This window comes from Pinus tabuliformis, chromosome 9 (genome assembly GCF_031772625.1).
Source record: "Pinus tabuliformis cultivar Carrire ecotype Pingquan chromosome 9, CPIR1, whole genome shotgun sequence".
Taxonomy (NCBI): Eukaryota; Viridiplantae; Streptophyta; class Pinopsida; order Pinales; family Pinaceae; genus Pinus; species Pinus tabuliformis.
Window position 1 is genome coordinate 983290537 of NC_142307.1, and position 25613 is coordinate 983316149.

General features: G+C 37.3%; 1 pseudogene; it reads right to left on the minus strand.

Moving 5' to 3' along the window:
* Nucleotides 1-585: 585 nt before the first annotated feature.
* On the minus strand, nucleotides 586-1942 carry LOC149152026 (uncharacterized; annotated as a pseudogene).
* Between the last annotated feature and the right edge of the window lie 23671 nt (nucleotides 1943-25613).

A 25613-nucleotide genomic window follows, 5' to 3' on the forward strand; every position in this document is an offset into this window, starting at 1 on the left:
TTTATTAATTTCCTGGCCAAACTGTACAGTGAAGCGCTGAGTTTTTCCTCCACACCTTTCCTAGAACTCAGACCCTTACAAAATGATTTTCCCTATATTAAATAAGCTTAGAGGTGGGAAAACAGATCGACACAAGATAGGGAGCTGTTTCAACTGAAATTATGAAGATAGAAAAAGAGCCATTCATCTGTTCTAAAGACAGAACAACGTTCCACTTGAATTTCTCTGATGACCAATTAAAAGGCAAAAACTATAGCGTGGATCCCATGGAATCATGACTGAGGACAAAAAAGGCAATCCATTTGCTATCTTTCTGCATCTGCTCTCGGGGTGTGTCATCTACATAGGACTTTCCCTCAGATATTAGTTTCTCAACCCTCTCCATTAACTGCAGTATATGTGGGTCCTTCTCCTTTGATACCGAGTGTATCCAAATCATTTAGAATATTCTCAACAAATTCATTACTCTCTTTAGCAGGATTCGTGTCATCAAAGCGTATGATTAAGCGCCCTTTATACCTCTGAGCAAAGTATTGGTTTAAAAGAGCAGCCTTTGCATGCCCAATATGGAGATAACCACGTGGCTCAGGAGGGAAACGTGTACACACGTTTAAATTCAGCTCCAGCTAAAAAGACATTGGCGTATTCCAACCATTCATCAATCTGAGCTGTCGCAAATGCTTCACGGTTGTAAAAGTCAGGCAAACTCGCAATGCGGCCAAGGTATCTTAATAATATTCCGCTTCCATGAAATTCTTCTCCAGAAGGAAAGGAGAATGTTGGTGGTGAATTTTTGTCTTTGAGGCTCTGTGCGCCGCGCACAAGCCCAGTGCGCCACGCCAGTGGAGAAAAGCACTGTGGCAGGAGGCCCAGTGCGTTGTGCAGCCTATGTGCGTTGTGCCTGCTCCCAATGCGCCGTGCACATAACTACAATGCCCAGTCCCGGTTTCAAACCATGATTTTGTTCCTCCACATTTATATTCGACTTTCTGTGATGCCTTTGGCATGTAGATTGGTTGTAAAAACAATGGAATTACCTCAAACCCATTTTTGTAATGTTTCCTCTTACTTTTGAACTTGAATGATGAAAATTTGTGTCAAATTTTGTAGGGATGATAGATTTGAATATACCAATTTGAATAAAGAATCGTGGATTGTCACGGACATTTGGAGACGTAACTGCCCGTGCTATTCTTTGAGAAAGGCGATGAAATGGTAAACTTTGGATGACAATAATACCAGGACCTGTATATTTGATGTGGGAATCTATAGTGCTTGACACAACAACAACACATGCTGCATCAACAACTAGTACTTCTCCAGGTGCCAAATTTTTCTATACAACAGACCCTCTTACAGCTATAAAAGCAAGGCCGCATCCAACGAGTTTCTGTCTCAAAATTCCCTCGCCACCAAAAACTCCAAGACGCGCCCTCTTATTCACCGTAGTTGACATTGTCACATCATTAAGTGAACAGAGGTATGCATCTAGCTGACAAATAATTTCTCCACCAAAAGTGGCCAGATCAATCGGAAGTATTCTTGCAAGAGACGGTGCTGCCACTCCAACAAAACCATCTTGGGAGCCAGAATTCACAAATGCAGTGGTTGCAAAATTCTTCCCAAAAAACCATTGCCATATACCGCCTCCATTCTCTGGAGGCAATATGTTTTCCATCTGAATAGATCCAGACATATAGCACATCGTACCAGGCTTGGCAATGACTGTCTCATGTGGTTTTAACATAATCTGCAGTGTCTGAGCTTCTCCACCCAATATCTGGAATGGTGTTACCGCTGCCTGTGTACTCTAGTACACATAAGGCTGAAACGGAGTAGAAAGCGAAGGAGCAGCCATGGCGTCTGAGATTTAAACTATTTCGAATTGTAACCACAAAAATGATGACTTCGATCTATCTATTCAAATATCCAACAACAGTTCCCATATCCAATATTGTTCTGTTTAGAGTGCCACCATTGCTGACCAGGGCTGCGCCTGGAGATTTTGACAACTGGAAACTTGAAAATTGTATATGACATTTATTACAAAGAACAAAATGACGACTTTCTTCAAAACAGGGTTTTGAAGAAAAGTCACGATCAAGCAATATAACAACGAAATTTTGCAATGAAAACTTATTCTGATCTTCCCTCAGGCCTGCTGGCATTATTTGACATTTTGAAAACTAAATTTGCGAAACCCTAGATCTAAGACTCTTTGCTAACCAAAAAACCATCCATGACTGTAAATGACTGTAAAACAGATACAAACAAACACAAACCAGCAGATACCTAATCATGAGGGACATGAGTTAAAAAGACCCTTCCTACCGTCAGATGATGGCATGCTCCCTAACGGAATGCAACTGAGTGAATCAAGCGAGACACCTAAAAATGAAATGCAAAAAGAGAAATGATCTCTAACGGAGGGATGACCAGACCGACTCTAACAGATGGTATTGGATACCACCAACATACAAGGGATCTCCTTGATATGAGGTCCCAATTAGACCTCACACATTTTGGTTTAGGAGTCCCATTCGAAATATGGCCCAACTAACGTTCACTTAAATATATGCCTTGGCTTTAGCTATTAGCACGAGAGAGAAGCACAAATTTCCTTGTGAATGAGCAAGCGAATGGACCTTGTGAATGTTCGATTGCAGATGCATCAAGGTTCTCTTATTGCAAATGTGAAAATAAAGTGAACCTCTAAGATAGAAGTAATAGTATTGACTTAATGGAGACACACATGAATAACAAAGACTCGTCAAACATCAAGCAAAATAGTTCACATAGATGCTACGATCATTATAAACATTACAACACATTTCCAATAAGTAGGCATTGAACTCATCGAAATAGTTCAATTACTCTAATACAGGTGAAAGCAAACATGAACCATAAATATTAAAGAGTATTCCTAGAAACATGCATAATTCATGCATGAAAATGTGTTGGCTTGGAAGGCTTCAATATTAAGAAAAAGTTCCAAGATACATAAATACAATGAACATCACTAGCTCCAATAGTGGAGTATTAGAGCCATTACTTTCTCCCCAAAAGTACTAACTCTGTCTCTCTAATGCCTTGTGGGAGAAACCAAGGTTAAAAGTCCTTTACATATGACCATTGGAATTACATATGATTTTTGGAATTACATATGACTTTTGTTATTACATGTCTTTTGTACTTCCATGACTCTTTTGTTCATACATTACTCTTGGAATTCCACTTATTTGTCTTTACAATCATTACAACATTACATCATCATGTGATGAAAACGTTGCATGTCACTATCTTTGAGGACTGGGACTAATAGTGACTGATGACATGGACTTTCTTCAATGGTGATATGGTTGCCACTTGTATCTTCATTTTTCATGCAACTTCGATTGGGATGTCTTCACCCTCCTAAGGGTCTTTGATATAATGGAGTCTTTAGGGTGATTTGATCATAAATATTTCAATGTTTTCTTTTTTCATCAATGCTTCCTTTGTTTTCCCTCTTTTCCCGATCTTCCTCATGTGTGTTTTCCATGTTGTTCTTGGAATACTTGTATCTGCATTCACTCATGACTTTCAACCATCATCCTAAAAATATCATATTCTACCATGTTTTGTGAATATTTTGTGTTCATTCCTTATTAGTGCGCTTAAAATGGACAAGGGGGGCTTTTGTGCACATGGCCGCACTTCGAAAGGATGAAAGGATGAAGGGGGAAGGCTTCAGGCCTTTAGCATGCACTCATGCACATAAGAGAAAAAAGCAGTCAAGGCAGGGCACATGGTGCAAGTTCGAAGGATGAAGGGGAAGGCTTTGGGATTCCCAAGTGCATTGTGTGATCAAGGGAGAGATGTATGGCACAGGGCACACTCTTGAAGGCTTAAGGATGAAGGCTTCAGGCCTTCGAGGTGTGCTCATGTGCTAAAGACCGAGGAGGGCGAATGGTGCAAGTCTGAAGGTTGAAGGGATGATCTCCATGCCTTTGGAGTGTGCTCATGCACTCAAAGGGTTAGGAGGGTGCATGGCGCATTGGGGAAGGCTAAAAGGGTGAATCTTAAGGCCTTCAGGGTGCACTCACGTGCTCAGGGAGGGCACACTTATTGGAATTGAAGGAGTGTGCTCAAAGGAAGACTTTGTTTCTTGAAGGGCGTAGTTCAGAACAAGGAAGGGGAAAGTTCTTAAGGAGTGTGATTTGCATTCTTTGAGGGAAAATGTCACACTTCGTAACAATGAAAGATTTCTACTTAAGGCTTGAGAGTGCACCTTTGTGCTTCTAACCTTGGCAGGCTCATTTTGCAACCGAAATTTGTCTAAGTCTGGGATATAGGGTGATGGGTGAACATGATGAGTTAAGACATAAAACTATGTGCGACACATACCAACTCATTGAGAAAACTTAGATAAGCTTGAAAAATGATAAGTATACATCAATGCATTTCCTAAGTACAACGAGTGAAGTTTGTGCGACTGCGACCAAAAGTGTTGCTTTACAACAATAAAGATGTTGTGACCATGAAATGCACTTAAAGATGTTCTAATGAATGCGATGACACTTGAGAACATTCCAAAACGCTTGAAACATATAGAATAACATGTGAAGACACTTGAAGGTCAAGGTGACATTAGATACGATAGTGATAGTAGGCTCCAAAATTTGAATGTAGTGAAATTTTTGGAGGGTCTTGTAGCAGCGACAACACTTGGCAACACACTAGGTGAGATTCAGATTCTCTATCTAGGAATAGATTTCGGTTAAAGGTTCAGATCTTCAGGAAGCATTGATTTCCTTGATTTCCCCCTTTTGACAGGGTTATATACATAGCATCCCACTTTCTTCTACTTGGTTGAACACACAAAATATACACCATATCACAATTGTTTCAATCTAGGTTAGGGGAATGTGAGAAATGATTTTATGATATTCAGAGTATTATTTTTCATCTCTGGTTTTGCTTTGTTGCCAACAAGCCTGGACAGTACCCTAGCAAAGTCACTTCAGGAGCACAAACGTTTCTTCGCTACCAACGAGCCTGGGTAGTAACCCAGTGAAGTCACTTACTTCACCTCCCTACACAGGAAGCCTTTATGATCTTTCACCCTTTATTTATTTATTTATTAGGAATGTGCATCCACACTTATTATTTTCAACTGGTAGAAGAGGGATCCCAACTTATTGAGAATAGAGGAGGTTTCCCCTTTAGAGAAGTATTTTTGACCACTGATATTAGTTTGTTCGCTTTAGTTTTTCCCCTTATCCCTTCTCTACTAGATTGGACAATCGTTAAAACACAACTAGATATACACCAAGTTGAGTATTTTAGATACTAGCATGGGCGCAGATCTAATAGGTTATGTTTGGTCAATTTAGTGTCCTAAATTGCTCTACATAAATTATCAATCCGGGTATCATAAACTGATGAAGTGTAGTGCATTGTATGTGCTATATGACCCTTCTTACTTCATTGTTTTTGAGTTTTATGTTGTTTTGGGGGTTTTTGATCCTTTAATCCCTAATGATTTACAATGTACTTAACAAAATATTAAATCTAACTTCTGTAAAGACTGCTAAGAACCTAAAGAAATGAGAACTAAAAAGAGCTTAAGTAAGATTTGGAAGCAAAGTTTAATCAAGAAATAAAAACAGAGTTTATATCTTTAATCATTCATTATTTCCAAATCATGAGCTACAAACTAAAATGCAAGATTGCAACTATTGTCTATTCAATTACAAAAACAAGACTAAATGGAATACTGAAAACTGAAAATGAAATTGCAATTATTGTCTAATCTGTTACAAGAACAAAAACTAAATGAAATACTAAAACTGAAAGTGAAATTGCAACTATCTATTATGGAAACAAAACTAAATGAAATACTAAGACTGAAAATGAAATTGCAACTAATCTACTATGGAAGCAAAACTAAATGAAGTGCTTAGTTACTCTGCCTCTCAATTTTGGGAGAAAAACCTCCTTGTGATGACATTTTGAGGAATTATGTACTTCATTATTCTAAGAGAAGATAAATACAAAAATGCAGAAAAGACTCATTGCATGAATGAAGTATTCAACCACTTAGTTTAAGATGAGTTATCAACTAGAAGGGCTCTTTAGAAACATTCATCTACACCATGAGTCAATAAACTAGTAACAAAATGGCAAGATCTGTAATGGCACTGATCAGCTTAATTGAAAGCCTAAAGACTAATGAAACAGCGAATGAATCAAACTATTCTACACTACTGAATTCAACCTCTAACTACTGCTTAAAACTAAAAAGAAATTAAAGTAGAAAGAAACTACTCTGCACTGAAAGAAGTTATTCTGCGTTAGTAAGAAAATGATAAAGACTGCATTATAAACAAGGTTAATAAATGGTTATGAACACTATCTAAGAAACGATGAGTTCACAGTTTAATTATAAAAGACAAAACAAAATGAAATGAAACCTTAGTCAGCGCAGGGGCCCTCTGCAACTGCTCAGGTTATGCATACTCAATCAAAACTCCAAGAAACACTTTCAAATATCCATAAATCACATGGTCTTCATATTGAAAATAGGAAATGAGTTTCTCAAAATTACAAAGCAGTAGTCTGAGCTTAATACAAAAGAAAATTCGAACTAGTTATGTGTTCTTTACACAGGTATTTATAGAAAAATTATACAATTGTTTATGGAGAAAAATAAGCTACAAACAAAAACACGTAGCAGACAAGCACACGGAATTCTCTTCCTCAGTTGTTGGAGACATAAATCTAAGATGATGGCTATTGGATTCGGTTTCACAGATGGTTTTTGGAGTCCATGGGTTCAGGAAGTTGTTTCGGATCCCATCACTGTGAAATGTGTACAAAACAGAGTCTTGTTTTCCTTTGGTCTCTACATTTGACTTCTCCTTTGACCGGAGTCTTGTACCATCTTCCTTGTCGACCTGGGCTAGGTGAATAGTACATGATCCATGTCATGATGTTTTCCAAGCTACCCATGTAGTTATTTTCTCCTTCTGACACCTAGAACCTGTTAAAGCATGAAAGTAGCTGCGGAACAGCCGATTAGCTACAGAATAGGCTGCGTTCCACAGCTAAAAGACGAAAACTTATTCAAACAGAAAAACATAAAAGTGTAACATTTAAATCACTAAAATGTTCTTCTCAAGGCAATATATATTGGTTATTGATGATAGGGATGCATTTTCTTCAGGGAAAAACAAAGAAAAGGAATGAGAAGAGTAGCTAAGAAAAGTGCAGTTTTGAGGCTCAACATACCCCCACTGCAAAACCATTTCATGTCCCCATGCAATCAAAATTGTGAACTTCTTCCTCCTATTGCATTTATTCTGATACTTCAGCCAACACATCTAACTTCCTCTTCTTGCTTTTCTTTGCACTAACTGCCATCCTTGGATTCCTCATGAGAAATCTGTACTTGAGGTTAATAAGTGCCCTGTTCAGCTTCTTATTTTTCTTTTTCAGCTTCCTGTTCTTCTTGTGCCATAATCCCAAGTGTAGCATGGTGTTGTCATGAATAGCTCTATCCAGCTTATTCTGTTCCCTCAAGGTTTCGTTTTCTTTTTGGATGTGCCTGTTCAGAACTTCTAGCTCATAGATCTCCTGTTTGAGGGAGCTAGTTAGAGTCTCTTGTGAGGTAATAGGCTACTCTGGATTAGCTGAAGTCCCTAGGTCTACTGAGGTACTCTTTTTCTCTAATGACTCTATGTAGTCATAGATTTGTTGTTGTATTGGATCAATGCCAGGAGAAGCTCTACTTGGGTTGCCTTCAAAATTTTGTGGAGGAGAGTTTTGTGGACTTTGTTCATATGGAATACTGTCAGGGGACTGAACTGGGGTTTCATCCTCTAAATTTATAAACTGGGCCTCTTTTGATTTCATCTTCTTCACCTTGCCTCGGAGTCTAGAACTCCTTCTCACATTTTGGAAACTTATGGTTTCTTCTTTGGTGTCCTTTTTCCTCTTTCCTTTCTCCTTATCTTTCTTGATTTGTTCCTTGATCTTGGTTAGTCTTTCAGAAAGCAACTGTTCATCCTCTTTAGGTGATGAAGGTTCAGGAATATCCCTGTTGATTTCTTCAACCCTTTCTTTCATTTTTCTCCTCTGCTTATTCTACTTCCTGATCTCTGTTTTAGGAGCTATTTCTGCATCATCTTTTTGTGAGGAGCTTCCAATGCTGACATTTCTCTTTCTACTCCTTTTAGCATGACTTCCCTCAGATAAATCTAGAGCATCTTGGAAGAAATTCCTTACCAAGAAGTCCTCCCATGTATCCCCTACACTTCTCAAATGAAATTCAACTAAAATCTTCACTAATCCATGGTGATATAGAGTGGTTTCTATTGATTCAAATTTATTTTGAACATTAGTTGCCATTCTTTTTAGACTATTCAAAAGGAAAAAGGGAAGATTGAGGGTTCCATTCTCTAGAAAATTCATTAACAATCGTATGTGATAAACATACATAAACCCAAACCTCCCTTCACAGGTAATGAATTTTTGCAGTATTAAAAACATGCTACTCCATTTGTTTTTGAGTGCAGAAATTGGAATCCCTTTTCTAAAAGCTGAAATGTCCATACCTAGGTTTTTAAGAATCACCTTCCAAGATTCATCATGAAACTCTTTGTTCTTAAACCACCTTTATCCTAGCCTTGGGATTTTTTTTGCTTCTGCTATGAAGGACTCAGTAACTGCAAATTTGATGTCACCTATTTCCACTTCCATTCCATCAAATGACCTGGAAAAGGATTTAGTGATTTCCTTATGGTAACTGTTGAATTTTTCAATAAAAAAAAGCCAACTAGCCTTTTGTAACATTCCCTTCAGCTGCGGATATCCCTCTATGTATTTTACCCCTACGTGTTCAGTTCTAAGAATAAGCCCCATATCCTCTATCCTCGATTACCCTTCTGTTGAAGCCCAGAAAATCGGGTCTACAACAAGGGGGATACCCACCCGGTTTGGACCTTGGTTAGTAGCTCCTTTTCCGTTTGGTATAATGGGTCCAACTAGGGATATGGGACCAGTTTCCAAATTTATGTGCGTTTGTGTGTGAAGAATTGATATTTCCCTTCTAAAAGTTCCTAAGTGAGATACTCTAATCTAATAACATGCAAATTTTCTTCTAATAAACAGAAACATCTAATTCTACACTAACCCGGGGTGTAATCCTTCTGTTATGCGATCTAAAATGATTTCAAATAACAATTGGTAATAAAGATCATTCAACTGCTATAAGAAAAGAATTCAATAAAGATGAACCACTTCGTATAAAAAGTTAGACGAAACAGTTGTGAAAAACATATCGCATAATAAGCTATTCATACATTAAGCATAAATAAATAGCTATCACCGTACAAAAGTGCCAAATGATAACTCAAGCATTCACACATCAATATATAAAAAACTGAACTTGAATATCACTTTTAACACAAAAGGCAGAAACAGTTAAGAGATAGAAGTACCATTTATAACTAGTCCTACTCATGAGCTTCAAGTGATAATGATTTATCTCTTCTTAATACAACATCCACTAAGAGTACAGAAGTGCAACATCAGTAGCAGATATTGAATGCAGATATCAATAAATCATGTTCCATTCATTCATCAAAACCTCCTCAGAGGGTACAGAAGTGCATGTTCTAGGGATAAGTTTTTGACAAATTTCAGGACCCTTCTCTAAATGCATGAGAAGGGTTTAAATGCTACTAAACAAATCTAAAAATATCTTATTACAAAAATGTAGGATGTTGTTTAAATGACCGTCCTCACTTTGGGCAAAACTAAAACTAAATTAAAACTAAAATTACTAAATTACTAACTAACTGTGTATCTGATCCTTGAAATCGCACGCGTTCAGCATCTGTTTGAGAAGAGCCGGCTGGCCAACTTCCAATTTCAGCTGTGCTGAGAAAACAAAATCGGTGAGAGTTGGCACCATCTTCTCAACGGAATTGATGATACACTTGAGATTCATCCACTGGCTGTGCGGTTTTACCAAGTACATCCAGTAAGAATCCCAATTTAACTTGGTTAACCTTTGGATTGATTCTGCCTTTTCTTGAGCTTTCTGTTTCCAGTATGCCTGTAGTTGTTGCGCCTTTGGTAGATACCATTTTGAAGATATTTCTAACAAATACCAGTGGTCTAGGATTCAAGTTTTACTTTTTACCTCTATCATTGCTTTGTTGCTCTTGGGCTTGTAGGTGACTGAGAAATTAGAAGCTTTCCTTTTCAAGAAGTTTTGCTCAGCAATCGCGCATCGAAAACTGCCTCTGTTTCTTGATCTGGGCTTCCTTGGTGCATTTTTCGCCTTTTGCGCTTTTTCTTTCAGCGGATATAAAGCTCAAAATTTGTAAAAATAATGATTCCGCAAGCTCTTGACCTTGAGTCTTAAACTGTCTGTTTCTGATATCCTCATTGTCCAGTATCCATTTAACCATGTCTATGTATGGAAGAATTTTGGGCCTCTCCACTATTCGGTGTAAGAACAAACAAGCTAGCTCTGTAAGGGATGCTTCGGAGGAACTATGTGAACCTGTAGTAGCCTCGACCTCCATTACTCTGGGATTCTCTTCCTCAATTAGATTGTACATGCCTTCCTAGGTAGCAATACCAGCATCACGGTTGCAGGCGGTGTCTGTATACAAGGGCGCCATTTCCTTCTCTTCAGAGCTCGGGGCTTTGCCTTTCTTTCCCATAGTATCCTGCGTACTGCTTTGTATCATTCTTTATTCTTCGTTCCTGTAATTTACAAGTGAAGTGAGAATAATGATAAGGAAAGGTGATGGGAAAGCTTTAAATGTCGAAGACATATAAAATACACCACCTTACGTGAAATGATTTTTTGATAAGCATGAAACCCTATTCCATTAATTACTGGCAACTACCTCATTAATTGGCATTAAAGCGCATAACCAAGTCTCGGTTTATGGAAACTACTTTTTTGAACCACGAGCCCACATGATCTGCGATGAAGCAATTTTGCTATTTTCTTCGCAATATCGTAGATCGCAACATCGCAGAATCACGACATCGCTTTCTTGCTATATCACAAATTTACAATATCTCATTATCGCATAATCGTGCTATCGCATTGTCGCCTTTTTCGCAATATCGCAATATCGCAATATTGTTCTATCGCAATATCGCAGAATTTCTCTATCGCAATATTGTGATATCGCGGGAGCGTGGCATATGACAATTTCCGTTAATCTGTTTCCTGCCATTTGCGATATGCGCCGTCGCATATCGGAAATTTAAAGTTTTTCATTGGAAGCGGTGTTTGACGCATGCAATGCGATATATGTCCGTAGTCCCATATCACGATTTCGCATTTTTAGAATTTGGCTTGCAAAGGGGGTATTCATGATCCTTTTTCGATGTGATATTTCCCAAGGAATAATGCTACTTTACCATAAAACTTAGGCTTTTTTATTTTTTAAGGGTTTTCTCCTAAGTTTAAGATGGTAAGTTTTATTGAAAAAGGAAATATAAGCACTAGTTGATTTTTTAAATTTTTGACTAAGGGTCCCCACTTATTTAGTATTAGTAATAACACTAAATAAGAAGGGGGGTTGTTGCTGGCCACAACAATTGGCGATTCACTTGGAAGAACCAGTTATCTCTGTTTTTCTTTTGAATTTTCTAACTTCCAAAATAGAAAATTTTCCAGGAAATTAAACTTTATTATAGAAAGACAAAGTACATTATGCTTTTACCTATCAATGATATTTTGTTTCTTCTATTTTCAACTTTGATTATTTACTCCCTCAAGCTAGTCCTTGTATCTACATCAGTTATTACTTATTTTATAAAGATAAAAACAAAGTCTTCTCTGTAAATCAGTTTTGAATATGCTCATTTGTCGTAGGTAGAACCTCTGCTGCCAGCAGGCGTTTATAGCCTTGAGAGGGTTACCTGTTATCCAGCAATGATCCTATATCCTACTTAGAGAAATTTACAGTTTTCAAAGGGAAATCCATATCCACACTTATCGCTTTCATTTTCCTTTTTTATCCTTAAAGAACAATGTCTTCGTTTGCTAGCCAATTTATGACACGGTCATTCACTGATTTATAGCTTTGCTGAACAAGTTGACTCATGATGAGACCCCTTGTCTTTTGATTGCAACAATCTTGAGTCATTGCCCTGCTGTGGTATGCAATATTGGAAAAGTCAGCAAGCTATAATATCTATGATCATGATAAGTCGGCTCGTGATGAGACCTCTTACTCTTCAAGTTTAAGTGTATCATTGGATCATTCCCTGAACGTTGTAGCTTCCTAGGTGGGGAGGAATTCATTGTTTCCTTAAGATGGCTCTGGACGACAATAATAGAGTTTTTTGGAAAGAGCTTTTCTACAGAGAATCTTCATTTTATTATTGATACCTTTCATTGGACTGATGCAAAACAATTTCTTTACTAAAAGTCATTTTTTATCAAAATTTATACAGTTGAAACTAGTATCATTTCTAGGCCTAGAACTTTTAACTGCATCTTTCAATAATAATGATCAATTTTCTAAAAATAATTCTATTTATACAATTGAAAAACAAAATCTAAAAGAGAATTTATGTCTTTTTCATGAATCCCGAATGTAACCATTTACAACCGGTTTTATTATGAAACTAAAACAACTATTCTACAAAATATAAAAATGATCTCCTATGAAAATATTTTTTGATAATCTGTCCGTTAACAGGTAAAGAACCTCTTTTTCCTGTTAAATATTGTAACATAAATGTAGACGGACCTATGACTTCTATGATTTGAAAAGGGCCAAGCCACATTCATTGAAATTTTGTAAGTTTCCCTTTTTCCTCATGAGCCTTGTCCCATTTTAAAACTAGATCTCCCATCTGAAAATCCTTTCTGGATATCATATTGGAATCAAAAGAGGCTTTTACTAAGGCTTGATGATGAGCGTGAGTTATCTTGGCCTGTTCTCGTTGTTCTTCTAACTTGATTATTTCCTGTTGCCTTAGTTGTAAGGAAGAAGTTGGTGCTTCATCAATATATTGAACCAAGGCTAAAGAGGGAATTGCCAAATGAGTTGGAAGAACCACTTATTTCCCATAAACTAAATTAAAGGGAGAAGTGCTGATTGAGGCTTTCTGCGTTATTAGATCTCCCCATAAAGCGTATATTAAAGACTTATGCCGGTTTTTATGATTTTGATCAATGGTTCGCTTAATGATTCTGATTAAATTCTTATTTTTAGATTCAGCTAACCCATTCCCTTGTGGGTAATAATTGGCAGAGTATTTGAGTTTGAAACCTCTTTTGAGTGCAAATTCGGCCATTGCATTACCAGAAAAATATGATGCATTATCAAAAATTAAAGCAGAAGGCAACCCAAACCTGGTGATTATGAATTGATCTATGAACTCGATGATATTTTAGCATTAGCCATCTTGAGTGGAACTGCTTCTACCCATTTATTAAAGTAATCTGTTTCTGTAAGGATATATCTATGTTGCTTAGAAGAGTGAGGAACGATCTCACCTATTATGTCCAATCCCCACTGATCAAAAGGCTGCTCAATGTTAACTAGTTGCAGTGGCAAGGATGGTTTCTTTTGTCTCCCAGTAGCGGTTTGACAGACTTGACATTTCCTCACGTAGTTATGTGAGTATTTGAACAATGTGAGCCAGTAATAGCCTACGCGTAAGATTTTATGAGCAATTTCATCTCCAGCGTAGTGTCCGCCTGCTGGCCCATCATGGAGTTCCTGCAAGACTTTTTCAGCTTCAGATTTCTCAAGACATCTAAGGAGAACATAATCATAATTTATTCTAAAAGTAACATCATTCACGAGCTGATATTGTTTGGATTTCAACCTTAGAGCTCTTTTCTTGGTATGATCGAGGTTTGAAGGAGCATATCCATTCTTTAGATAATAAATTATATCAGTGTATAATGACTCAACATTGTTTAGGCTTACCTCATACATTTGTATCTCTACAGATGGAATTTCAGACATCAGCGATGCTCCTGCTAGCATTTTACAAAAGCCTTGACCTTTTACAATATTTGCAGGTTTGATTTCTACGTCATATTCCTGTAAGGCAGTAACCTAATTGGGTCTTTTCTCACCCACATCTTTCTGTACTAGAAGATTTCTTACCGTTGGAAACGGTACTATGATTTTTGTATGTGTTTTGAGTAGAAAAGGTCTGAAATATTTAATTGCTTTGAAAATAGCATAAGCTTGTTTCTCCACATCTGAATAATTCAACTCAGCCCCTTGTAAATTGGAACTAAAAAAAGCAATTGGGGCTTCTGCCCTTTCTTGATTTACTTGAGTGAGTATCACAGCATATGATCTATCAGAGGCGAATGTATATAAAATAAAAGGATTGGAAAAATTTGGAGTTGCTAAAGATGGAGCATTAATGATTGCTTGTTTGATCAGATTGAATGCCTCATGTTCATCTTGGCCCCATTTAAAGTTTGAGTTCTTTTTAATCATTGCTTGTAAAGGAGACATGATTCTTGAAAAATCTGGAACAAATCTCTTTACAAAATTAATCTGGCCAAGAAAAGATTGCATGGATTTCTTGTTGTGAGGTAGGGGTACTGCAGAAATCTCCTTGATTCTGTCAGGATCAATGTGAATTCCATATTTTGACACTATGAATCCGAGAAGTTTTCCTTCACTTAATGCGAAAAAAGATTTTTTCGGGTTAAGTGAAATTCCATACCTTTGACAACGTTGGAAGATTTGTTTTAAATCTCTAAGATGATTGTTTCGTTTCTTGGAATATACAGTTATATCATCCAAATAGATTACCACTGATTTATTAACTAACCCTTTGAATGCGATGTCCATAGCTCTCTGAAATGTGGCACCAGCATTAATCAGACCAAATGGCATCTTTTGATATGTATATGTGCCCCATTTAGTTCTGAATATGGTTTTCAATTGATCGGGATGTACCAACACTTGATTGTATCCTGAGAATCCATCCAAGAAGGACATCAATTCTGAGCCCGCAACCACCTGCAGTATTTGTTCCATGGGAGGTAAAGGAAAATTGTACTTTTGGTAGGCTTTGTTAAGATTTCGAAAGTCAATATAGATTCTAATGTCTCCGTTTTCCTTTCTAACAGGGACCATATTGGAAACCCATTTGGAATGTCGAATGGGAAAAATTATTTTGGCTTTCAATAACTTATTGAGTTCAGATTTGATCTGGTTTTCTAAATTGGGATGGATTTTTCTCAACTTTTGTTGGACAGGTTTTTCATTGTCTATCATTGGAATAGTATGTTGGATGATAGATGTGTCATATGTTTTGAGTTCATCGTAATTCCAAGCAAAGACACTTTTGTATTGTCTCAAGAGACGAATATACGCTAATTTTTCTTCAGGAGCTAGACCAAGGCCTAGATTGATATTCTGTGGTTTGGTATCAGTTCCTAGATTTACTAATTCATAATTCAAAGTTGAGCTTTGGAGTTTTGAATTGGTAGATCTTTTAAACCGATCTTTCAAATCATAAAGATCTTCTAACTTGACTACTGACTTTGGTATAACATTGTTAATGCTATCATGTTGCAATTGTTGGTCATGTTGGTCTTAGTCAATTATTTGATTGGTATAGGATCCCTTAGATGTGAGGAAACTCACAATATCAGGATCATCGTTGAAAATCCTCCAATTGGTAATGTTATCAGGAATAGATGGTCTAAAAATTAATTCAATTGAAAATTGATCAGGGCTAAAATCTTCTGAAGGAATGAGTTTGGAAGCTACGTTGGCTAAGAGGTCTGCACTAGCATTCTGGAGTCTGGGAATTGATGAAATATTAAATGCTATAAAGTGTTCAGTAAGATATTGGACTAAAGATTGGTAATGTTTTAAATGACCTGATAAACAATGTATAGTATTATGTACCTATCTGATTACAATTTCAGAATCTCCAAAAACTTGAAGATATTTGACGTTTAATCTGATTGCTTTGTAAAACCCTTGGACTAAAGCCTCGTATTCTGCTGTATTGTTTGTGCAATCAAATTCAAGTCTACAAGGTAGCATAGTCTTATCTCCCTCTGGACTTATTAACATGCATCCTGCTCCTGCTCCTTCGTTAGACTTAGAACCATCAAAAAATAATTTCCAAAATAAAGATTTATTTACAGGACTATCTGTAAAATTGATACATTTAGAACTATTTGTTTGAGAGAAATTTTCTGCTTGAGATAAAACAGAATGTTCTAAGGTGAGGTATGAGCATTAAAATTTCCTAGGAGAGAATCTACTGAATAGTTGCCAATGATGTTAGAATTATATGCTACTGGTTCATTTTCTCCCTCGATTTCTGTTACTATGTATTTATGTTGTCTTTCCCGCTCAACTTTTATCTGATTTGGTTTACCATTATAAGGGAGCCACATGTGTGACCAATCAGTTGCAAAGTATCCATGAAGTTTTTCTGACCAATCTCTGCTAAGAATTAAGCCATAAAATTCCGGAATATCAGCAACTAAAATATCGATTACTTGACATACCTTTGGGTTGGATGACAGCCTTATGGTGACCTGATTTAATTCGCCAATCACTTCGACTTGCGATCGATCTAGCTGAAATATGCGCACAGCAGATTTCTATGCTTGAACGTTCAATTTTGCACATATTGATCTTGGTAAAATATTCGATGAAGCTCCAGAATCCACTAAGCAATTATGCACATTTTTATTGAAAATTTCATAAGTAAGAAGAAATGGGGGAGTATGAGATCTCGATCTTCCTCCAATTAAGGCGATATCGTTTGGATCAACTTTATTCATCATATTAGTTGGAGGTCTTCCCATGTCATGGGAAGCTTGAGAGATTATAGCGGCTGGTAAAGGTGCAACTGGTACAACATGCAATTCTTTCAAAAGTACCTTTTGCTGGTGTTTTAACTTGTTCAATTCAAAAAATGTAATATTGGCCCTAGTATTTTTCATGTCTTCTATGATATTATACTCCATTTCATCCGAAACGATCAGTGTTTTAGATGGAGTTGATGGGTTTGTTTGGACTGGACTGGTTTGAGTCTCTTTAGGTGACGTTTTCTTGGCTGCGACTTTATCCTTAGTCATTGAGCTTGCGCCCTTTTGCTTAGGTGTAGGTTGAGGAGGATCAAGTTAATTTCTGCTGCGAGTACTAACCAGGGATGCCTCTTGATCCTCTTCGTCTGGGAGGATGAAATCCCACATACCTTGTAATTCTACAACTTCTTCTTCATCGATATTGTTATCTCAAAATCAGGTCCTGGAAGGCTGCAGATCAGGAAGACTTCAAGTAACTCTTTCAAACCAACTTTTGGCTGAGGCTTAGCCTCCTCAACCTGAGAGGGCTCTCTCAAAGGTTAATGATTTTGATAAAGATTAGATGGCTAACTCTATGAAACAAGTGAAAAATATGAATGGTTGAACATGATCAGTAAACATCCATTGGGCTTATGGAGTCAAGAAATGCTTCAGTATAACAATGAACTCAACCTTACATGGAAGTCAGGGCATTCAGCATTTAAACATTCAGAACATAAACTCATATGGGACCACACAGTTTATAAATGTATACAGGAAGTCAGAGCACATTCAGTGAATTCTGAGTGATTATACATCCATACCACTGCAAGAATTAAGAAAAGGACAACATCACATATTCTGAACATAAAAAATCCTTCATGAATCCTGAGAAGTAAAGTCAAGCATGTATTACTGCAAATGAGTCTCACATAGGCAAAATACAAGCTTTTCTATAAAATTTCCAACCCTTTGTACATCAGATGTTCTGCTATATATAGAGCTCTTTACATGCTTGGATTCCATCATCCTTCATCAAGAGAATTCGAATTTTCCATCAGTGACACCTATTCTAACCATAAAACAAACCATTAATTAGAACTAGCTGTTAACTAGGAGTGCTAGTGACCTAATACAACTAGGAGTGTAACTCCTTATTATGATTACAACAACCTTATCTAAACATTTAAAACATTATTTGACACCTAAAACTCCATGAAGTCGAATTTTATGAATCCTCCCACGTGGTTACCCAACTGCTGATGACAAACCCTAGAAATTAGGGAACATGTTTCCCTGTTTTTAGGTTTAGATCCTTGAAAATTGGCACGTGGGACAGAGCCTTTATCTCTCCATCCATGACACATTGTACGAAACTGAAGGAGGTTTTTGTAGCCCATGTTGTCCAAAACAAAAACCTCTCCTGGTTTTTTAAAACATTTCTCCAGCTGTCCAGAAACTGTCCTTGAAAAACACGTGGCAAACAGGAAAAATCCGTTTTCTGAAAGTAGGGTCTCAATGAAAGCTTAGTATCTCCCAACTGAAAACACTTATGAATAAAGTGAGATAGGTTATTGTATCTGGAGAGTTTATGAAGATAAACCTCCCTCAGAATTACAAAATACATCTTCTTGTAACTGGAAACGGATCTTGAAAAAGACTGCTAAAACCAGAAGACAAAGCTTGACTTTCAGCAGTTTCGTAGCGCAAGTTTAACCATAAATTTCTCCCACCTCAGAATGGAATTGAAGAAACTGAAAGAGGTTTATGTAGTGCAGCATGTTAGGAAGAAAAACCTCTTTCAGTTTGCAAAATTAAGTTCTCGGCTGCTCAGGAAAGCTTTTGGAAGTTAACTAGTAAAAACAGTTTTTCTGCTAAAACAGGCTGCTACAGGGGTTTCTAAAACAGGCTGCTACAGGGGTTTCGTAGCGCGCTACAAAAACTCCTAGTTCAGTGATTTCGCAGCTACTTTCAAAATTTCTCCAAAATGATGTGAGATATGACTTATAAACACCTGGTAAGTCTTCTAAAACATGGAATCAGGCTGTCAAACATTATTTGGAAAAGAGATATGATCTTAAAAGACTTCTAACCTTATGACCTAACCCTTAAAGCATGAAATGACCTAGAGACCCTTTAACACCATGACTAGAAGAAGGGTTTGTAAATGAGAATGACACTAATTGTGATGAGATGACTCAAACATTATAAGACTATGACTAGAAACAAGGCAACTTACCAAAGCTTAGAGACAAAGATTTTAGGGTGATAACAGTGGCTCCACTAGGGATAGTGTGCCCTTGTGGTATACTAAGAACTTGTAGCTCCAGTGCCGCTATCCATCCTCTAGAAGAAAACTCTGAACCTCTGCCCAATTTTCTCCTCAAGCCTTTTATGTTTTCTGAACGAAGAATTCAAACTGCACCTACTGAAATATATGCTCAGTCAACCTACCCTGAGCTTATTTGCACATTCCTACCTACCCTATCAGCTGCATTCTCCAATTGTAGCTCAAGGAACATGAAACTTCCAATGAATCCAATCATCAATCTGATCTGAAACTTGGATCTCCTTACTGTGCTTGAAGCATAAATAAACCAGATACTGAAATAAGCAAGGAAGCATGAGGTGTAACTGTTCTTCAAGATGAACATATAATTGGAAGCCTGAACAGTAAATCTTTTCCATGTAGTCAGCTATAGGGTCAAAAAACACATGGTTAGTTTGATGATTCTCATAGCATTCTATATCTTCAAACAACTGATCCTCAGCCACACCAAATTTATTTGATATGCTATCCAACTGCCTTTCTAAATGATGCCCACAAACAATGTAATTTTCTTCATTATAAAGATCATTCTTTGATGCAAGCTGCTGCAAGGAATCACAAAAATTAACAACCTTTTCCTCTACCTGAGGGTCATAAAAAATTTCTTCCAGCATTTCTTCTTGTTGTGTGTAATCATTTTCATCTTCATTATGATTCGAAGACCGAGAAGTCTGCTGCATCTCTACATCAATCTCAGAGGATGTAATATGAGATTCATAAGTAAACCCCTGCTGCTCTTCATGCTGCGTTTCATGAGATGTTATACTTTCTTCTTGGTGTTGAAATGCATTGTTATGAAGAGCCTCTAAAATTTCTTCATCCATAAATTCATCATCATCATAACAATCCTCCAAGTACTGAATAAAACTCGTAGAATGTTTACAACAATCTTTGACCAGCAATAAGGAGGGATGGCACTCTTTATACATGTCATAGAACACATCATGGAAATCAGCAAGAGAATATAATGAACCATTTTCCAAACTTTTATACCAAGACCATGCTTTTCCTTCTAAAGTGGTCATAAACATCCTCATGAGACAATCTTCAGGGAAATGAACCTTAAGACTGCGTACATGCATATGAAACCTAACCAAATGAAGAGCATCATTGTCCTTCTTTTCATCTTTGAATATCGGAAGATCCTCTAACCAATCAACCTTTGGCATAGGATTTGGAAAGCCAGGGATATGAGACCGATCCATAGGAGCATACCTGGCATTCATTCTTACAGTGGAACTCATCTTGTAACTTCATCAAGCTACTGATCTTCTAGCAGTGGAGTCACCTTCCAATTTCTTATTCGATGTGTGGAGTCGCCAAGGTAGTTTTGCAGCCTCAAAATGATGTCTGAGCTCCTGCTACCTTCAGAAGTTCAACCTCTTAATTTCGGGAATGAATAGACTTCAGGCTCCCGGCAGATGCACCAAAATGTTATCTCAAAATCAGGTCCTGGAAGGCTGCAGATCAGGAAGACTTCAAGTAACTCTTTCAAACCAACTTTTGGCTGAGGCTTAGCCTCCTCAACCTGAGAGGGCTCTCTCAAAGGTTAATGATTTTGATAAAGATTAGATGGCTAACTCTATGAAACAAGTGAAAAATATGAATGGTTGAACATGATCAGTAAACATCCATTGGGCTTATGGAGTCAGGAAATGCTTCAGTATAACAATGAACTCAACCTTACATGGAAGTCAGGGAATTCAACATTTAAACATTCAGAACATAAACTCATATGGGACCACACAGTTTATAAATGTATACAGGAAGTCAAAGCACATTCAATGAATTCTGAGTGATTATACATCCATACCACTGCAAGAATTAAGAAAAGGACAACATCACATATTCTGAACATAAAAAATCCTTCATGAATCCTGAGAAGTAAAGTCAAGCATGTATTACTGCAAATGAGTCTCACATAGGCCAAATACAAGATTTTCTATAAAATTTCCAACCCTTTGTACATCAGATGTTCTGCTATATATAGAGCTCTTTACATGCTTGGATTCCATCATCCCTCATCAAGAGAATTCGAATTTTCCATCAGTGACACCTATTCTAACCATAAAACAAACCATTAATTAGAACTAGCTGTTAACTAGGAGTGCTAGTGACCTAATACAACTAGGAGTGTAACTCCTTATTATGATTACAACAACCTTATCTAAACATTTAAAACATTATTTGACACCTAAAACTCCATGAAGTCGAATTTGATGAATCCTCCCACGTGGTTACCCAACTGCTGATGACAAACCCTAGAAATTAGGGAACATGTTTCCCTGTTTTTAGGTTTAGATCCTTGAAAATTGGCATGTGGGACAGAGCCTTTATCTCTTCATCCATGACACATTTTATGAAACTGAAGGAGGTTTTTGTAGCCCATGTTGTCCAAAACAAAAACCTCTCCTGGTTTTTTAAAACATTTCTCCAGCTGTCCAGAAACTATCCTTGAAAAACACGTGGCAAACAGGAAAAATCCGTTTTCTGAAAGTAGGGTCTCAATGAAAGCTTAGTATCTCCCAACTGAAAACACTTATGAATAAAGTGAGATAGGTTATTGTATCTGGAGAGTTTATGAAGATAAACCTCCCTTTGAATTCCAAAATACATCTTCTTGTAACCGGAAACGGATCTTGAAAAAGACTGCTAAAACCAGAAGACAAAGCTTGACTTTCAGCAGTTTCGTAGCGCAAGTTTAACCATAAATTTCTCCCACCTCAGAATGGAATTGAAGAAACTGAAAGAGGTTTATGTATTGCAGCATGTTAGGAAGAAAAACCTCTTTCAATTTGCAAAATTAAGTTCTCGGCTGCTCAGGAAAGCTTTTGGAAGTTAACTAGTAAAAACAGTTTTTCTGCTAAAACAGGCTGCTACAGGGGTTTCTAAAACAGGCTGCTACAGGGGTTTCGTAGCGCGCTACCAAAACTCCTAGTTCAGTGATTTCGCAGCTACTTTCAAAATTTCTCCAAAATGATGTGAGATATGACTTATAAACACCTGGTAAGTCTTCTAAAACATGGAATCAGGCTGTCAAACATTATTTGGAAAAGAGATATGATCTTAAAAGACTTCTAACCTTATGACCTAACCCTTAAAGCATGAAATGACCTAGAGACCCTTTAACACCATGACTAGAAGAAGGGTTTGTAAATGAGAATGACACTAATTGTGATGAGATGACTCAAACATTATAAGACTATGACTGGAAACAAGGCAACTTACCAAAGCTTAGAGACAAAGATTTTAGGGTGATAACAGGTATGTTCTTCAGTAGCGGTTTCCTCTTCTTCTTCTTCGGATTCAACACTCGTAATAGCGTTAGGGGGTTTGGAATCGGTCGTAGGGTTTCTTTTAAAAGGTCTGTATGACTTTTTAGAAGAAGTTTCTGCCACTTGTTTCTTAATGTCGACCATCTCATTAGACATGGTCTTCAAAACTTTTTGCAATCCTTCTAAAGCGAATGGATCTTTCAATTGTTTTTTCTTGGGGTCTTCCTTGAAAGTGACCTTCTTGGATTTTCATTCTTCTATTGCGTTTTTCTTTTCTAAGGCCATAATGTGTTTCTCTACTGCTATTGCTTCTTTCATATTTTCAACTAAAGTTGTTTTTTTAGCCCTATCAACAAAGATTGCTATGTTTGATGGTAAAGCAGTAATGTACCATTCACCTTGCACTTCTTCGCTAGGCTGGGAAGCAACAGGGATTTTATTTAAGATTTTATTGAAACGTAAATTGAAATCTTTGATGGGTTCTTTTGACTCAGCCCTAAGGTTAGACAGGTCATTGATCAATGTCTCCATAGACCTATCATCACAAAACTTAATCAAGAATTGTTCTTGGAAAATCTCCCAACTAGTAATAGATCCAGATGGTAACGAAAAATACCATGATCTGGCTGTTCCTTGCAGAGTATAAGGAAAAAGTCGAACAACCGCATCTTCATTGGTAACTCCATTAAGATTTATGGATAACATAAAGTTATTTATATGTTCTTCTACTAGCATGCTTGCCTCAGGGTTAAACTTAGGCAGCCATTTTTCAGGATGGGCTGGTAGCTGACTCAAGGGTGCAGGCATTAAGACTTCCCCTGGGTTATTCCATGGAGATTGAGCCATTGCTAAACTACTAATAGAGGAAAGTTCAGAAGATGATCCCTGCGGTTGAGAAGATGAGGATATTATGACTCCATATGATTGAGAAGAAGATGTGGTAGTGTTGATGGATTGATGGACAATGATCTAAAGTGGAGGGATGGATGGTTGACTTCGCGGTGAAGAGGTTGAGATGGATGATGATGATGAAAGAGTCTCGCTATCAGACCCTTTAGGAGATTTCCTTGCTCTCTTCCTTGTAGGTAGAGGTAACTCGATTGGATGAACACCAAACTTTTCACTCTTTAATCTGATAAGAGGATGAGCAGGGTTATATTGTGAAGTCACGCTGCCTTGAGATTTATCAGATTTCGGAGGAGATATAGAAAATCATTGAAGTTTGTGAATCAAATATTCAACTTCAGGAGGTTCAATAGTAGACTGTTCTGAGATGTCACGGTTTGTAGCAGCGACTGTTGCTCCAGCTACTTCTGGCTCTAGATTTAAAGGTTCTAAATGCAATGGATAAGTCGTGGGAGAAGGTGAGGGCGATTTACTCTCAGAATGGTAGTTAGATTTGGATTTACTTGCCATTCACAGTTCATGGCCCTCCTTCAGCGCCAAATATGTTGAAGCCCCGAAAATCGGGTCTACAACAAGGGGGATACTCACCCGGTCCGGACCTTGGTTAGCAGCTCCTTTTCCGTTTGGTATAGTGGGTTTGATTGGGGATATGGGACCAGTTTCCCAATTTATGTGTGTGTGTGTGAAGAATTGATATTTCCCTTCTAAAAGTTCCTAAGTGAGATGCTCTAATTCTAACTCTAATCTAATAACATGCAAATTTTATCCTAATAAACAGAAACATCTAATTCTACACTAACCCGAGGTGTAATCCTTTTGTTATGCGATATAAAATGATTTCAAATAACAATTGGTAATAAAGATCATTCAACTGCTATGAGAAAAGAATTCAATAAATATGAACCACTTCGTATAAAAAGTTAGACGAAATAGTTGTGAAAAACATATCGCATAATAAGCTATTCATACATTAAGCATAAATAAATAGCTATCACCGTAAAAAAGTGCCAAATGATAACTCAAGCATTCACACATCAATATATAAACAACTGAACTTGAATATCACTTTTAACACAAAAGGCAGAAATAGTTAAGAGATAGAAGTACCATTTATAACTAGTCCTACTCATGAGCTTCAAGTGATAATGATTTATCTCTTCTTAATCCAACATCCACTAAGAGTACAGAAGTGCAACATCAGTAGCAGATATTGAATGCAGATATCAATAAATCTTATTCCATTCATTCATCGAAACCTCTTCAGAGGGTACAAAAGTGCATGTTTTGGGGATAAGTTTTTGAAAAATTTCAGGACCCTTCTCTAAATGCATGAGAAGGGTTTAAATACTACTTAACTAAACCTAAAAATAACCTATTACAAAAATGTAGGATGCAGTTTAAATGACCGTCCTCACTTTGGGCAAAAATAAAACTAAATTAAAACTAAAATTACTGAAATTACTAACTAACTATGTATCTGATCCTTGAAATCTCATGCTTTCAGCATCTATTTGAGAAGAGTCAACTGGCCGACTTCCGATTTTAGTTGTGCTGAGAAAACAAAATTGGTGAGAGCTGGCACCATCTTCTCGACAGAATTGATGATATACTTGAGAGTCATCCACTGGTTGTGCGGTTTTACCAAGTACATCCAATAAGAATCCCAATTTAACTTGGTTAACCTTTGGATTGATTCTGCCTTTTCTTGAGCTTTCTGTTTCCAGTCTGCCTGTAGTTGCTGCGCCTTTGTTAGATACCATTTTAAAGATATTTCTAACAAATACTATTATTCAAGGATTCAAGTTTTACTTTTTACCTCTGTCGTTGATTTCTTGCAAATTCTTGGGCTTGCAGGTGATTGAGCAATTAGAAGCTTTCCTTTTCAAGAAGTTAATCGTGCATCGGAAACTGCCTCCGTTTCTTGATCCGGGCTTCCTTGGTGCGTTTTTCGCCTTTTGCGCTTTTTCTTTCAGCGGATATAAAGCTCAAAATTTGTAAAAATAATGATTCCGTAAGCTCTTGACCTTGAGTCTTAAACTGTATGTTTCTAATATCCACGCTGTCCAGTATCCATTTAACCATGTCTGTGTATGGAAGAATTTTGGGCCTCGCCGCTATTCGGTGTAAGAACGAACAAGCTAGCTCTGTAAGGGATGCTTCGGAGGAACTATGTGAACCTGCAGTAGCCTCGACCTCCATTACTCTGGGATTCTCTTCCTCAAGTAGATTGTACATGCCTTCCCAGGTAGCAATACCAGCATCTCGGTTGTAGGCGGTGTCTGTA